The sequence below is a fragment of the Mustela nivalis genome (genome assembly GCF_964662115.1).
Source record: "Mustela nivalis genome assembly, chromosome: 12".
Lineage (NCBI taxonomy): Eukaryota > Metazoa > Chordata > Mammalia > Carnivora > Mustelidae > Mustela > Mustela nivalis.
The window spans coordinates 71,278,802-71,292,592 of record NC_139031.1 but is presented as its reverse complement, the minus strand read 5'-3'; the positions used below and the strand labels follow the sequence as shown (position 1 = coordinate 71,292,592).

The window sequence follows — 13,791 nt, the reverse complement described above, 5'->3', positions numbered from 1 at the left end:
ATCAGCACTTTGATGTTCCAGTCTCCTCATCTGTAAGTTGATAATAATAGTGCCTAGCTCATAGGCTTCGACTGATATTTAAAGGAGTTGATATATAAAGTTCTTGCAACAATGCCCGGCTATAGTATTATAGCTTAAGCTGTTGTTTATTATCCCCAGAAGCATCAATAACAAAAACAAACAAACAAACAAAAAATGCATGGGGCGCCTGGGTGGCTCAGTGGGTTAAAGCCTCTGCCTTTAGCTCGGGTCATGATCCCAGGGTCCTAGGATCAAGCCCCACATTGGGCTCTCTGCTCAGTGAGGAGCCTGTTTCCTCCTATCTCTCTCTGCCTGCCTCTCTGCTTATTTGTGATCTCTGTCTGTCAAATAAATAAATAAAAATCTTTTTAAAAAATGCTACAGAAATTTTTTACTAGCAGAGTGGATGAATAACCCATTCATCATGAATACATACATGAAAATATACTTATGTATACTCACATGTATATACAGATCAACACAATGGAATACTTATAGCATAGTAAAAATAGATTACCACATTAACAAAAAAGAAGATACATATAATATGATTCCATTTATATGATTTTTTATTTTTGTGACTTTTTTAAAAGGCAAAATGATATATTGATCAGAGACAAAAAATTTTATAGAATTAGAAAAGTGAGAATTTACAATTTTAGAAACATACAAATCATAATTCAGAATACTGGTGCCTTCTTGGAACCTAGAAGGAGTGTGGAAACTAGGAGAATCATGAGGCAGAGTGGGTAGTCTTTTAGGGTAGTAATAATGTCCTATTTCTTAGCCTCAGTGATGGGGAAATGGGGATTTATTGTGCCTCCAAAATGAATATACCTCTTAACACTTTACCTTCTCTACTTTATTAAAGCTTTTTTTGTATGAAATACTCCACGAACTTGGGGCATAAATATGACCTATTTGCTTTCACTTTTAAATTAATTGCTTTACTTATAATTTCCTCATAAACAGGAAAATGATTTTCTTTCTCAAAAACCACATCCTTTTGAAATCTCCCAAACACGGGATTTTTCTTCCATGCCTGAAAAAAAAATCAAGATATGAGAGTCCTGGATATTAGCTTTCTCCCATTTCCACTCTTTTTACAATTACAAAGCGATGTTTAAAGCGGATACAAAACAACATCCAAGACAATGCTGATGCAATCTGACCCCGACAGGTAATTCCTGTTGTACACATCTCTTCTTGTCAACAATAATTTCTGAAATGAAGCTGGGGGAGCAGTAGAAATAAAGGAAGGACTGAGAAGAAAATGAAGAATGGAACTATGAGCAAGAGAAAAACATTCACCCCTTACGGGTCAAATTGAGAATAGCAAAACCAAACCAGCCTCAAATAGCTCATATCTGTCCTTAGTAATACTAACCACTATAACAACATTATACAAAAACTCTGGTAACATTAGGCTGAAGTATTTATTTTGAATCTCCTATTTTCTCCATACAAAGTAATGTGTCTCACTGGAGTGTCAGCCACCTGCACAGGGCTACTTAGGATCCATGGAAAGAATGAGTTACTAGACTGGGAGTTTCTAATGGAGAAAGTCAGAAAGTGAACAGGGGAAATGGCATTTTAAAAATGCTTATTAGATGTGACATAAAAAACGTATTCTGAGGCCTGTATTACAAAGATTTTACTTATAATTCCAGGGTAAAAAAATGTTAGGCATGACTGCACAGCAATGATAAGGCACTGATTTATGTGTAGACCAGAGGAGACAACAATTTTTGGTTAGACTGTTCTATCACACATTATAAAATGGCTTTTCCTTTTTATTGTTTAGTTCAATAAATCTTCTTGTCTAATAATCTGTAAATTGCTGGCTCAAGCTACTGGCCAGGATTTCCTCATTGCAATTAAGTCTATGGGAGAGACCCCTGGCACAAAGCAAAATGCTCTACTGAGCACACAATTTTGCTGTCCCTTGCACACCCACTACAATATTTTACCGTGCTTACATACTAAATAGACTAGAGAAATTTCCACTCATCTTTTAAGTGACAATAACCACCATGAGAACCCCAAGATGTTTCAAAAAAAATTTTTAAGTGTTTTGCAGACCCTAAGTTAGTCATTCTTCCAGTCAGAACAGACACAAGAAAAAAAATGAGGAAAAAAAAGTTAAAATTTCTAGATAAATTAATAATTATAATTAGAGTGTTACATTTGGGGAGCTGAAGAAAATAATGAATACTAACAATAGTATGTAAGAGATGAAGAAGAGATCAAAACTCAAGCGTTCTATTGCCTTAAAATTCTAAAGCCAAGGCTTTGGTAGGTGGGAACTGGAGCAGCTACACCCCAGAGGGCAATGAGAGAAAAGTGGGGTCAGTACTTTAGAGTCAGAGAGGAAGGAAGTAAAGAAGAGGCAGCTGGCCTAGATGTACAGCAGCAGGAAGCAGCTCAGAACCTGAGGCCAAGTCTTCTAGCAACATAGTTTTAGCAATACTGACTCTTGGGAAAGAAGCAGAGTCTTAACCATTTGCTCTGAATACAAACCCTTAAGAAGCAAAAGACTGCATATAGTCGTCTTGCAAAATTTCCAGAAATAAAAAACATAACTTTACAAAGACTGTCACACACACGTAAGGAAGTAACCACTTTTAATTAAATCTAGCAAAAACAAAAAAATAACAGATCAAGTAAAAAAGCAATACCTGCAAGCCTTACAGATTTTGAAATTGTCAGTCCCAACATTTAGAAGAACCATGAATGAAACGTTTACATGAACTCACTGGGCAATGGCAAAGATCAGCATAAAATCAAGAAACTAACAGAAATGAATACAAAAAAATTTAAAAAAACAAAAATTACAGAAAGTCAACTTAAAATAAATAATTCAAAGCATGTTTAAAATAGCAGGAAAGATAGAGTAGAAAAGACCATTAGTGTGCTAGAAGACACATATGAATAATTTATCTAGAAGAAACCACGGAGGGATCAAGAGATAAGACATGTAAAACAAATATGGGAAACATGGAGGACAGAATGAGAAAATCAAATGTTTGTCTGCTGGAATTATAAAAGCTAAGAATGGTGAAGGGGCACTATTCAAAGAGCTAAATCCAGAGGATTTTCTGAAATGGAAGAAAAATATAAAGCAACACAATAAAAAAAAAACAGTTTATCCTAAGGAGAATAAAACAGGAACACCAGTCTTTAGGTTTCTTTCTTTAAACTCAGATTTCTCATTTCTCCAAGATATTTTGGTTCCTAAAAGGACAGAGAATGGTATTTAGAGATGGTAATCTAAGTAATATGAGTGCTTATTGCTAGAGAGTTAGTTAAAATTTCTAGGTCTTTCAGTAGATGAAGCAAAGAAATATGCAATTCCTTTTCTTTTTTATTTTTGGAAATATGCATTTCTTAAAAGATAAAATACAGCAAAAAGTGTGAACTCATACCAGTAATTCCTAGTCAAATTTAAATTATTCTACTTTTCCCTCAATCTGAAAATTTTGACATCCTTATGATATTAATATACCCCTTAGTTTTTTTATTCTGCTAATATAACAATTCTAATATAATAAATAGCACAATTGATTAAAAAAGTAATAATTCTTATATAATTTGTTCCTTAGAATATAATCCTGTGTCTGTAAATTTACCAGAATTTTAAATCACTTCTAATTCTTCTCCATATGATCTATACTATTACAGTGAGTCAAAGTTAGTTAGGTTTATTAGTTTATTCTGTTTTCAGTTTATCTACTGCTTTTGTGTTTATCTGTATTAATTTTCTAAGCTTATGTAAAAGTAAACACATTTAAATGGATTCAAAGTCAAACCTATAAAATGTGGTTCAAGCAGTTCATCTTCTATTTATTTGCCTCCACATATTTTTCATCTTTGACAAATGTTCTGATTTATTCATCCATCCTTCTAATATAAGGAAAATATGTAAATATATACCTATGCATATATTTATACATTTTCTATAATGTACCTACATGTTTACACATTATATATTCATATTATGCATATGCATGTGCATAGATGTGCATATCATATATAGGCTTATATGCATATGTATATTTATGAATCTAAATATATTTACTTAGCTATAAGTGCTAATACACTATACAGTTTTTTTCTAACATATTATTTTACTCCATAGTAGCATTTAGAAACGTTCCTCATTTTATAAAACTTTTATTTAAAACTTCATTCTGTGAAAAAAAAAATAAAACTTCATTTTGTGGATGTAGTAGTTTTTTATAGTCTCAAACTCAAATATCCTATCAAAGGGGATTGGTAAAATAGACAGTTCTATGCAAATATCCTTTTTGCATTTTTGCCTGAGTAACTGTGAGACAAACTTCAGAGGACTTGCCAAGTCAAAAATTAACGTCATCCATAATCTTACTACATATCGCAAACTTTCTCTTCGTAATAGTTGTCATTTTGTAGTCCCACTAGCAATATATGAGAGCACCTGTTTCCCTACAGGCTTGATCCAAGAGTAGACTGCCAAACTGGAATTTTTGCCAATCTAATAGAAGTGGAATTTCATTGTAGTTTCAATTTGCCTTTTACTTATTGGGTACAAAGTTGAGACTCTTTCATGTTTGAGTCATTTGCCTATCTCTTTTATTATTATTATTATTATTATTATTATTATTATTATTATGTTCAGTTAACCAACAAATAGTACATCATTACTTTTTGATATAGTGTTCAATGATTCATTATTTGCATATAACACCAATTGCTCATCACAACACGTGCCCTCCTTAATACCCATTACCTCGCTACCCCATGCTCTCACCCCCCTCCTTTCTATAACACTCAGTTTGTTTCCCAGAATCCAGCATCTCCCATGGTTTGTCTCCCTCTCTGATTTCTTCCCATTCAGTTTTCCTCCCTTCCCCTGTGGTCCTGCCCCTTTCTTTCAATGAACTGCTCATTTTCCTCTAAAGTTATAATGTTTTTCCTTTTCTATTTTTACAAAAAAAACTGTCATAGTAACTTTATTTCTGAAATTGTTTCTAGTTAATCATTTATCTTTGATTTTGTTTATAATTCTTTTGCCATTCCATTTTTTTTAATTTTTTTAATTTTTTTGTTAAAGATTTTATTTATTTATTTGACAGAGAGAGATCACAGGTAGGTAGAGAGGCTGGCAGAGAGAGAGAGGGAGGGGAGCAGGCTCCCTGCTGAGCAGAGAGCCCGATGTGGGACTCGATCCCAGGACCCTGAGATCATGACCTGAGCTGAAGGCAGCGGCTTAACCCACTGAGCCACCCAGGCGCCCTGCCATTCCATTTTTAAAAGTGATCAACTATACCAGTTTTTCCTAGAACTATAATTAAATACAGAAGCAATAAAGTTCTCTCTACTCCTTCCAGTACATTTGTACATTTTGTTCTTTAAATTTGCATTTCTGGTCCATTTGAAATTTATCTTTTGACATACAGTGTGAGAATGAATTGAATTTTATCTTTTCCTTTATGTCTAGTCAGTTATCCCAACATCCCTTATTTAAAAACACCTTTTCCCTCCGCACTGACCTGGTAAACTGAAACTTACAAAAAATTTTCACAAGGTTTAGGATGTATACATAGATTTTCTTATTCTCTTTGCTTGGTCTGAATCTCTTTAGCTTTCAATAATATACTACTTTAATCTTTATATGCTTTAGTACCTGACAGAGCTAGTTCACCCCACATACCATTCTTCTTCTTATCAGGACATTAATGGCTGTCCTTGCTTATTTGCTTTTTCAAATAAAAGTAATAGTCAACATGTTTACATCCAGAGAGAGAAAACTATATGATAATTCTGGTAATTACACTGAGACTGCATTAAGTTTATTAATTTAGAAAATATTAGTATCTATATGATGTTAAGTCTTTCTCTGAAGAAACATATTATGTAAACACACAATACAAAACCATTATAATGGTATTTGTTTCCAAGCTTCAATTGTTCAAAAGTTATATGAGGAAAGTCGTAACATACTCCTGAAAGGCACAAAAGCAGCTAGAACAAAAGGGGAGCTATACCATATACATGCATACACAATTCACTATCACAAGGATCTTAATCATTGCTTACAAAACATGACCTCAGTTTTCAGTCCTAGGGGCATGACTAGACAAATGCAACCCCTTACTATTCAGTCATAAACAACTTTGGAAATATTTAAGTAATGTACATCCTGCTTTTTTGTCTGAAATCCTTCTGTTGACACCTTCTGGAAATAGCATGAAAAGTTCAACATCAAAACATACTGAATGGCAATCAAACTTGGAAGGAAACTGCAGAGTATACAGCGGAGCATCCTTTAAAGAAATGCTCCATCACTGATGCTGCTGGTGATACAGAGTATAATTCTGTATGAAAGAGGCAGGCATCACAAACCTTAAATCTGAAAGAGCCAGACTCTAGATGCAAGGCTATTTTCGAATACCTCAACACAGAAGTCCTCAAGGGTTCCCAAGACCTTTTAGGGGAATGCAAGGTCTAAACTATTTTAATCATTTTTAGTATGTTATTTGTCTTCCTTCACTACGTTGACATTTGCACTGGTGGTTCAAGAGCAATCATGGATAAAATTGCTGACTCTTCCACATGAATCAAGTGGTACCAAGCTGTACTAGTATTCATATTTTCCACTCCCACACACTCAAAGTTCCAAAAAAATAAAAGAAAAATAAGGGGAAAAATCCAATTTCACTTAAAAATATCCTTGAAGCAGTAGAAATCATTAATGTTATTAAGTCTCAATTCTTTGGTACGTCTCTTTTAAATACTCTGTTTGACAAGGGAGAATTATTCAGAAAGTACTTTTCTGCATAACGAAGTAGGATGGTTGCCTTTGGGAAAAGCACCCATGCAACTGTTCGTCTTGTGAGCTGAACTAGCTAGTTTTCTACAGAACACGATTTTTACTTGTAAGAATGATAGACAAACAAATGATAGTTATTCAGATTGGGGATATTTGGTAGAATATTTCTTAACAAGGAACAAAGTGAGGCTGTCAACTCAAAAGAAAAAAGAAAACTGACTAGATTGCTGCCAATGATAAAACTGGAACTTTCAAGTGAAAATGATAATTTTAGGAAATTTTAGGAAAACTACCTGCCACCATGCATGTTCTCAATCTTCAAAGAATTTACTGATAAGTTTTATGGTGATATTAGTAAGTGGATTTTTTTATACTATATAATAAAATTTATCAATGTTTGGAAAATCCTCGTAATTTGGTAAATGAGTATATGCCAAATGACCAATGTATGATGTAATAGTATCATGTGTGATAAAAGACCATTCAGAGAGTAAGATAAAACAATAAATCTTAATGAAATAGAGTAGGACAAGGTTATTGACATGTCTCATTGGCTGAATGGTGGCCCCCCAAAAGGTCCTTGTCTTTATCTCCAGAACCTGGACCTTATATGATAAAAGAGTGAATTACATGTCAAAGATATAATAATAATAATAATTATTATTATTTTAAAGATTTTATTTATTTGACAGAGAGAGACACAGTAAGAGAGGGAACACAAGCAGGGGGAGTGGGAGAGAAGCAGACTCCCTGCGAAGCAGGGAGCCAGATGCAGGGTTCAATCCCAGGTCCTCAGATCATGACCTGAGCCGAAGGCGGACATCTAACAACTGAGCCACCCATGAACCCCTCAAAGATATAATTATAATAAGGATTTTGAGGGAAGCTTATCCTGCATTATGTGGGTGGGCCCTAAATCCAATGAAGACAGTCTTAAGAATTAGGCAAAGGCAGGGCCCCTAGGTGGCTCAATGGGTTGAGGCCTCTGCCTTCAGCTCAGGTCGTGGTCTCAGGGTCCTGGGACTGAGCCCTGCTGAGCAGAGAGCCTGCTTCCTCCTCTCTCTTTCTCTGCCTGCCTCTCTGCCTACATGTGATCTCTGTCTGTCAAATAAATAATAAATAAAATCTTAAAAAAAAAAAAGAATTGGGCAAAGGCAAATGTGACCCAGGGGCAGAGACTAGAGTGATGAGGTCACTAATCAAGGAATGCCAGTAGCCAACAAAATATCTAAAAGGCACAGAAAAGAATCTCTCCTTGAGCCTCTAGAGAAGTACAACCCAGCTAGCACCCCAATTTCAGACTTCTGGTCTCCAGGTAATAAATTTCTGTTATCGATCACTCCGTTTACAGTAATTTGCTGCAGCAGCAGTAGAAAACTAATATGATATAGTTTCACATTCTACATTGCAATTAACCTTTAAGAAACTGCCATTTAGTAAGTTTCAGTGTAGCATTAAAAAAGGAATAGTCACAATTATCTAAAAAGCTATTAAATATCCCGCTCTTTTCCAGTTACATGTGTGAAAACAGATTTTCTTCATATATTTCCACCAACGCCATATAGGGCAGCAGACTGATGTAAAGGCAGATATGAGAATACAGCTGTCTTCTATTAAGCTGCACACTAAAGCAATTTATAATTGTAGAACAATAAATGCTATTCTAATAGCTGTTTTTTATTCTGGAAGAAATAGTTAACTTTTAAAAGTGCATTTATATTAATAATAGTTTCAGTATAGCTATTTTTAAATTAATATATAAATATTTTTAAATTTTCTCACTTGTAATTTTTAATATGGTAAATACTGATAGATGAAACTCATATAAACAGAAGTTCTGGGGTGCCAGGGAGGCTCAGCAGGTTATGGCCTCTGCCTTCAGCTCAGGTCATGATCCCAGGGTGCTGGGATCAAGCCCTGCATCAGGCTCTTTGCTCAGCAGGGAGCCTGCTTCCCCCCACCCCCTCACCCCGCACCTGCCTCTTTGCCTACTTGTGATTTTTGTCTGTCAAATAAACAAATAAAATCTTAAAAAAAAAAAAGTTCTTTGGGATCCTTAATAATTTTAAGGAGTACACAAGAGTCCTGAGACTACAAAGATAATTTCACAGTCACCAATATATTATGGTTACAATTTCCTGTTTTATGTTTTCATAACTGTGATATCTGAGAAAAAAATATTTCTATGAATTTAAAAAACTTTCTTAGGATAAAGTAGAAGAAAAGGAATTCAGAATTCTCTGTGAGGAGTGTTTTTACAAAGAAGCTAAATTTCATTATATAAATTGTGTTTATTAAAGGTCGAGAACTTAATAATAAGAGAATAAAATCATTTGACTTTTCAATGAACAAAAGATAAAGACAGAAATAGAGACCTTAAAAAGAAAAGAAAAAAGCCATGGTCAGAACCTGTCTTTGCATTTCTTAGACCATTAAAGGCTTACACAGACAAGAATACTTCAAATTCCTATGAACTCTCCCATCCAATTCCCTTACACAGGACATTCTTTCTATTCCTTCTCTCTAAACTCCCTCCAAAACTCCTCCCCAGCCTTAACACATCCTTTGATCTTCTCTCCTCTAGTTTCTGCATTACAAAGCCCTGAAACCCGGTAGAGGAACCCTGGAATATTCTCAGAGAGTAGAGGAAGAAAGGATGCTCAGTGGGCAAAGCTGGATCAAGCATTTGAAGGCGAAAGTAGGAGAAAGATTCTCACAATGTTAATGATTTTGGTCCCGATACATAGGCATACATACGTTTTCTTCTCCACGGATCACAGATCACCACATAACTTAATCAGTTTTCCAAATTTAACTGCAGGCAAAGGACAGAAAGCATAATCATAATAACCAGAAATAAGATTTTTTAAAGATTAACAACATAAAAGTAATGGTACAGTTGACAGAAGTTGAGGTGAAAGCAATGAAGAATAAAGAGAAGGGCAGATTCACAAATTTCTTCATCTAATAAATACTATCTGAAGGGGTAGCTCTCTAAGTGTGCACCCTGGGACAAGCACAATCAGCATCACCTGGGAACTTACTAGAAAAGCAAATTCTCAGGTCTCACCATAGACCTCCTGTTAAGAGTTTAGCTAAGCTGCTCCATGATAGTGCTGCTTTGGCTTCAACTTCTGTGGCCTACAGGGGCCTTGAACTTACACTAGGGCTCCCTGGGTGCATGCTCTAGGTAACAGTCCCCAGAGTCATGAATAAACACATTCCTGATAGGACTCCTCTAGCCACCATTGTGTTAAGCACTCTTCACTTCATTCCAGGGCCTTCCCTTTGGGCACCCCTAACCCCCTGCCTGCCCATGAAGCTTAGCAAAACACTGCTTTTTTTGTTTGTTTGTTTCAACTGACCAATCTTGCTTTAGCCCAGACATTTCAAAGCACTCCACCCTTAGATCCTAATAAAGTCCTGTGGCCCATGTCCTGTTCTACCCACCTCTCTCTCTGCCTGCATCCTGCCTTGACCCCTTTCATGGTCCCTGCGCATATACCATGTGTTTCCTACAGGACTTCTAAGTAATAAGTCAATTCATTTGTAGTTTTCTGTTGACCACTGACTCCCCATAGGACACCTGACAGCCCAGTCCAGAGCTGTAAGCAGAAATATTGGTTTAATGAAGTCACAACACCTGCTGAATCATATTCTAGCGACAGTGCCCAGGCATCTGTGTTTTAACAAGCCCTTCAAGTGATTTTGATGCATGCTTAAGTTGGACAAGCATTAGTCTTATCAGATCAAGAAACAGAGGTCTATGTATTTTAAAAAGAATAACTACAAGAACAGCTTCTTTATATGATAATATATGTAAGAAACCCAAAAGTAGAGTTTGTTGGGGAGAAAAAAGGCAGGGATTCATATGCATTAATTGCCCTGGTTTTCAGGAGATAGTTAACAAAGGATACCAGGAGTTGATAAATTAACAACACTGATGGAAATGTATATTAGCATTATAATACCAAGAGTTAAAAACAAAACAGTTAAAAGTGGCTGTATCTGAGAAGTAAAACTAGAGAGGACAAATAAGGGACACATTCATTCTTCACTGTATAACCTTCCTGTTTTCTTTTTTTGACCAAATTATCACTCTATTACTTGAAATTACGTCCAGCGTTCATTTTCCAGATCCCTGTAAATTTTTACCCCAATTTACACCTAAATATTTATCTGAGCATTTTATTTGGGTTTCTCTTAACACCAAAGATGTAGACTTAAACAATTCCATCTGAATTCTGCCTTCACGGATACTGGTGTGCTAAGGCCAGATGGCAACAGGGATTTCCAGCGCCAAAGCAAAATCTGCACCAAAGCTAAAAAGTAAAGACAACATCACTCAGACTATTACAGTAGGAGACAAAGCCTTAACTAACTCGGCTCTGCTGAAAAAAGGCAACAGGATTTTTAAGTGATGGGGTGAGCTAGAGAAAAGTACTGGGGGACATTAGAGAGGAGGTTCACTAATGGAATGAGTGGAAGACACGGGGATATTTCTGAGTTTCCAGATGTTTCTGTGTTTATGCCATCGAAGTTTGCTAGCTGGTGCCCATCAAAGTTAGGCTCTTACCCTCCTGCAGAGACTAGGAGATAATGGATGTTTTTGTTGTTTTCATTTCAAAGAGATGGTTCCCAAATCCTTAAGAAAGGCTTCTCCTGGGTTGTAAAATTGGCAAGAGTCTGGGAGAAGATTTACATACATTTCAAGGAGGCAGAGAAAGAGTGTACCATTTCAAGTTTTCTAAAGTAAATTCTCTAAGGAAAGGGAGATCAGAGGCCTATATTAAGGAAGAAAACCCTTGAAGTCTAGTCCAGTAGAGGGAAATGTTAAGGCCATCTTGGTCACCAATCACAATATTCCATATGCTCAGGTGCTGCTTGTGAATGAACATTCCCATGCTGACACCCACTCTCACTTCCCCAGCTCCTCCCAGAGAGCACTCTGCAAAGAACTGTTATCTGGCCTTGGGATAGTCCATAATCCTGTGAGACATTCAGGATGAATAAGCACTCCTGTTCCTCTACCTTTCTTGTGATACGCAGACCACCACTGCTTATAAAAATGGTATTTGACTATAAGCTACTTAGGAAAGATTCTTTTTCCATTGATCTTTTCAGCCTTCAGAGGTCTTTGCACAGTAACCTACAAACGGATTATGTTCAAACAATGATGATTGCAAAGAAAAAGTGAACATACCCTCCCTGAAGATACATATCAAAAAGCCTACAACAGAACTTGAGAATCTATTCAGGGCCACAAACTCCACCTACGTAATCTCAGCTCTACTCCATTTCTACCCCTTTTTTTTAGACTAACAGCCAAGTAAGTACAGCTCTCAGAACACTGCCACAAGTCCATCTGACCTTTGGACAGTAAAGAGAACCTACAGAGTTCATGCCCACAACTCTCTGATGCCATGGTAAATGTAGGTGGGTTTTAAAAAAATAAAAAAATAACAAGCAATCTCTTCAGGAAAAATATGGAGATAATCAAAAGTAAAACTACTTGTTTCATTATGAAGTATTACCTGTACATTTAATGAATCACTTAGCAGATTCCTGACCTTTGTGAGGAATGAAGTTAACATGTTCACTATTTATCTTACCAAGTATACTGTTGTGGAATATTTCTTCTTATGGATAAGGATTGTATCTACTAGTCTAGCTAGGTAAAAATATAAGCATACAGAGTTATGCACATATAGAGGATTTAGTAAATTGAACTGATCTAAAGTGAATTATTCCTGGAACTCCTGTGTCCCATCTCAAGACAGAATAGAGACTATATCTATGTTGAACTTCACATTACTTTCATAGGATAGGTGACTTCTTTTTGAAAACCAACTCCCCAGATTAATTTCAGATCCCCGAATTTTCCAAACACTCAGAGCTTAGTCCTATAACACTCCTACCCATATTACCACCTTGAATCATTCAGATATTTACAAGCACCTTAAACATATTCAGAGTAGCCAGCCCCCCCCCCAAAATTTCACAGTTCTACTAGTCAAAAAGAGATAAACACAGATAGAAGAGAATATCTAAAGAAACATGTATTAGCTATCAAATACATATGAGAAATTATAGTTGACCCTTAAACATGGGTTTGAACTGCACAGGTCCACTTAAACACAGTTTTGTTTTGTTTTGTTTTGTTTTGTTTTCAATGTAAATACAGGAGGGCACTGTATTCTCATGATTTTCTTTTCTGAAGTTCACTGTATTGTAAGAATACATATATAATTTATATCACATACAAAATATGTTACTCCACCTCAGTAGGCTTCTGGTCAACAGCAGATTATTAGTATTTAAATTCTGGAGGAGTCAAAAGCTATTTGACCTTTTACTTCCTCAGGAGTTGTCATCCCTAACTCTCATGTTGTTCAAGAGTCAACTATACTCTAAAACTTAGTGGCTTAAAACAAACATTTATCATCTCACCATTTCTGTGGGTCACAAATTCAGGCTTACCTGGGCGGTTCTGACTGGGGACCTCTTATGAGACTATAGTCAGGATATCAGCAGGTATGTGGAAGGTGACCTAAACCCAGAGGACTGGTTTCCACGACAATTCACTAACCTGGTGCCAGATGCTGGAAGGAAGCCTCAGTTCCTCTTCCCAAGCTGCTTGAGTGTCATCATGACATGAGGGCTGGCTTCTTCAAGCATGAGCAATCTATGAAAAAACACCACAGAGGCACAGTATTTTTTATGACCTATCCTCAGAATTCACACACCACTATTTTTGCAATAAACTATTGGTTACACAGGTCAGCACTATGCCATAAGAGGTAACTACACACGGTGTGAAGAGCGGGAGGTGAAGATCACTGGGGGCCATTTTGGATGCCAGCCATCCTAATATGCTTCTTTTAACTCTCATCTCTTATACTTACAAATCGATATCCCTCTCTGGTTTTCCTCCCAGACTACTCCAACATTTGATCTAC

General features: G+C 36.1%; 1 long non-coding RNA gene across 1 annotated transcript in view; it reads right to left on the bottom strand.

The window, feature by feature from the left end:
* LOC309844929 overlaps positions 1–13,791 on the bottom strand; it is a 433,552-nt gene that overhangs the window by 352,376 nt on the left and 67,385 nt on the right. Inside the window, exon 2 of the long non-coding RNA XR_014300967.1 lies at positions 13,422–13,517. This is a non-coding gene — a long non-coding RNA (uncharacterized lncRNA). The remainder of the gene's footprint in view (positions 1–13,421; positions 13,518–13,791) is intronic.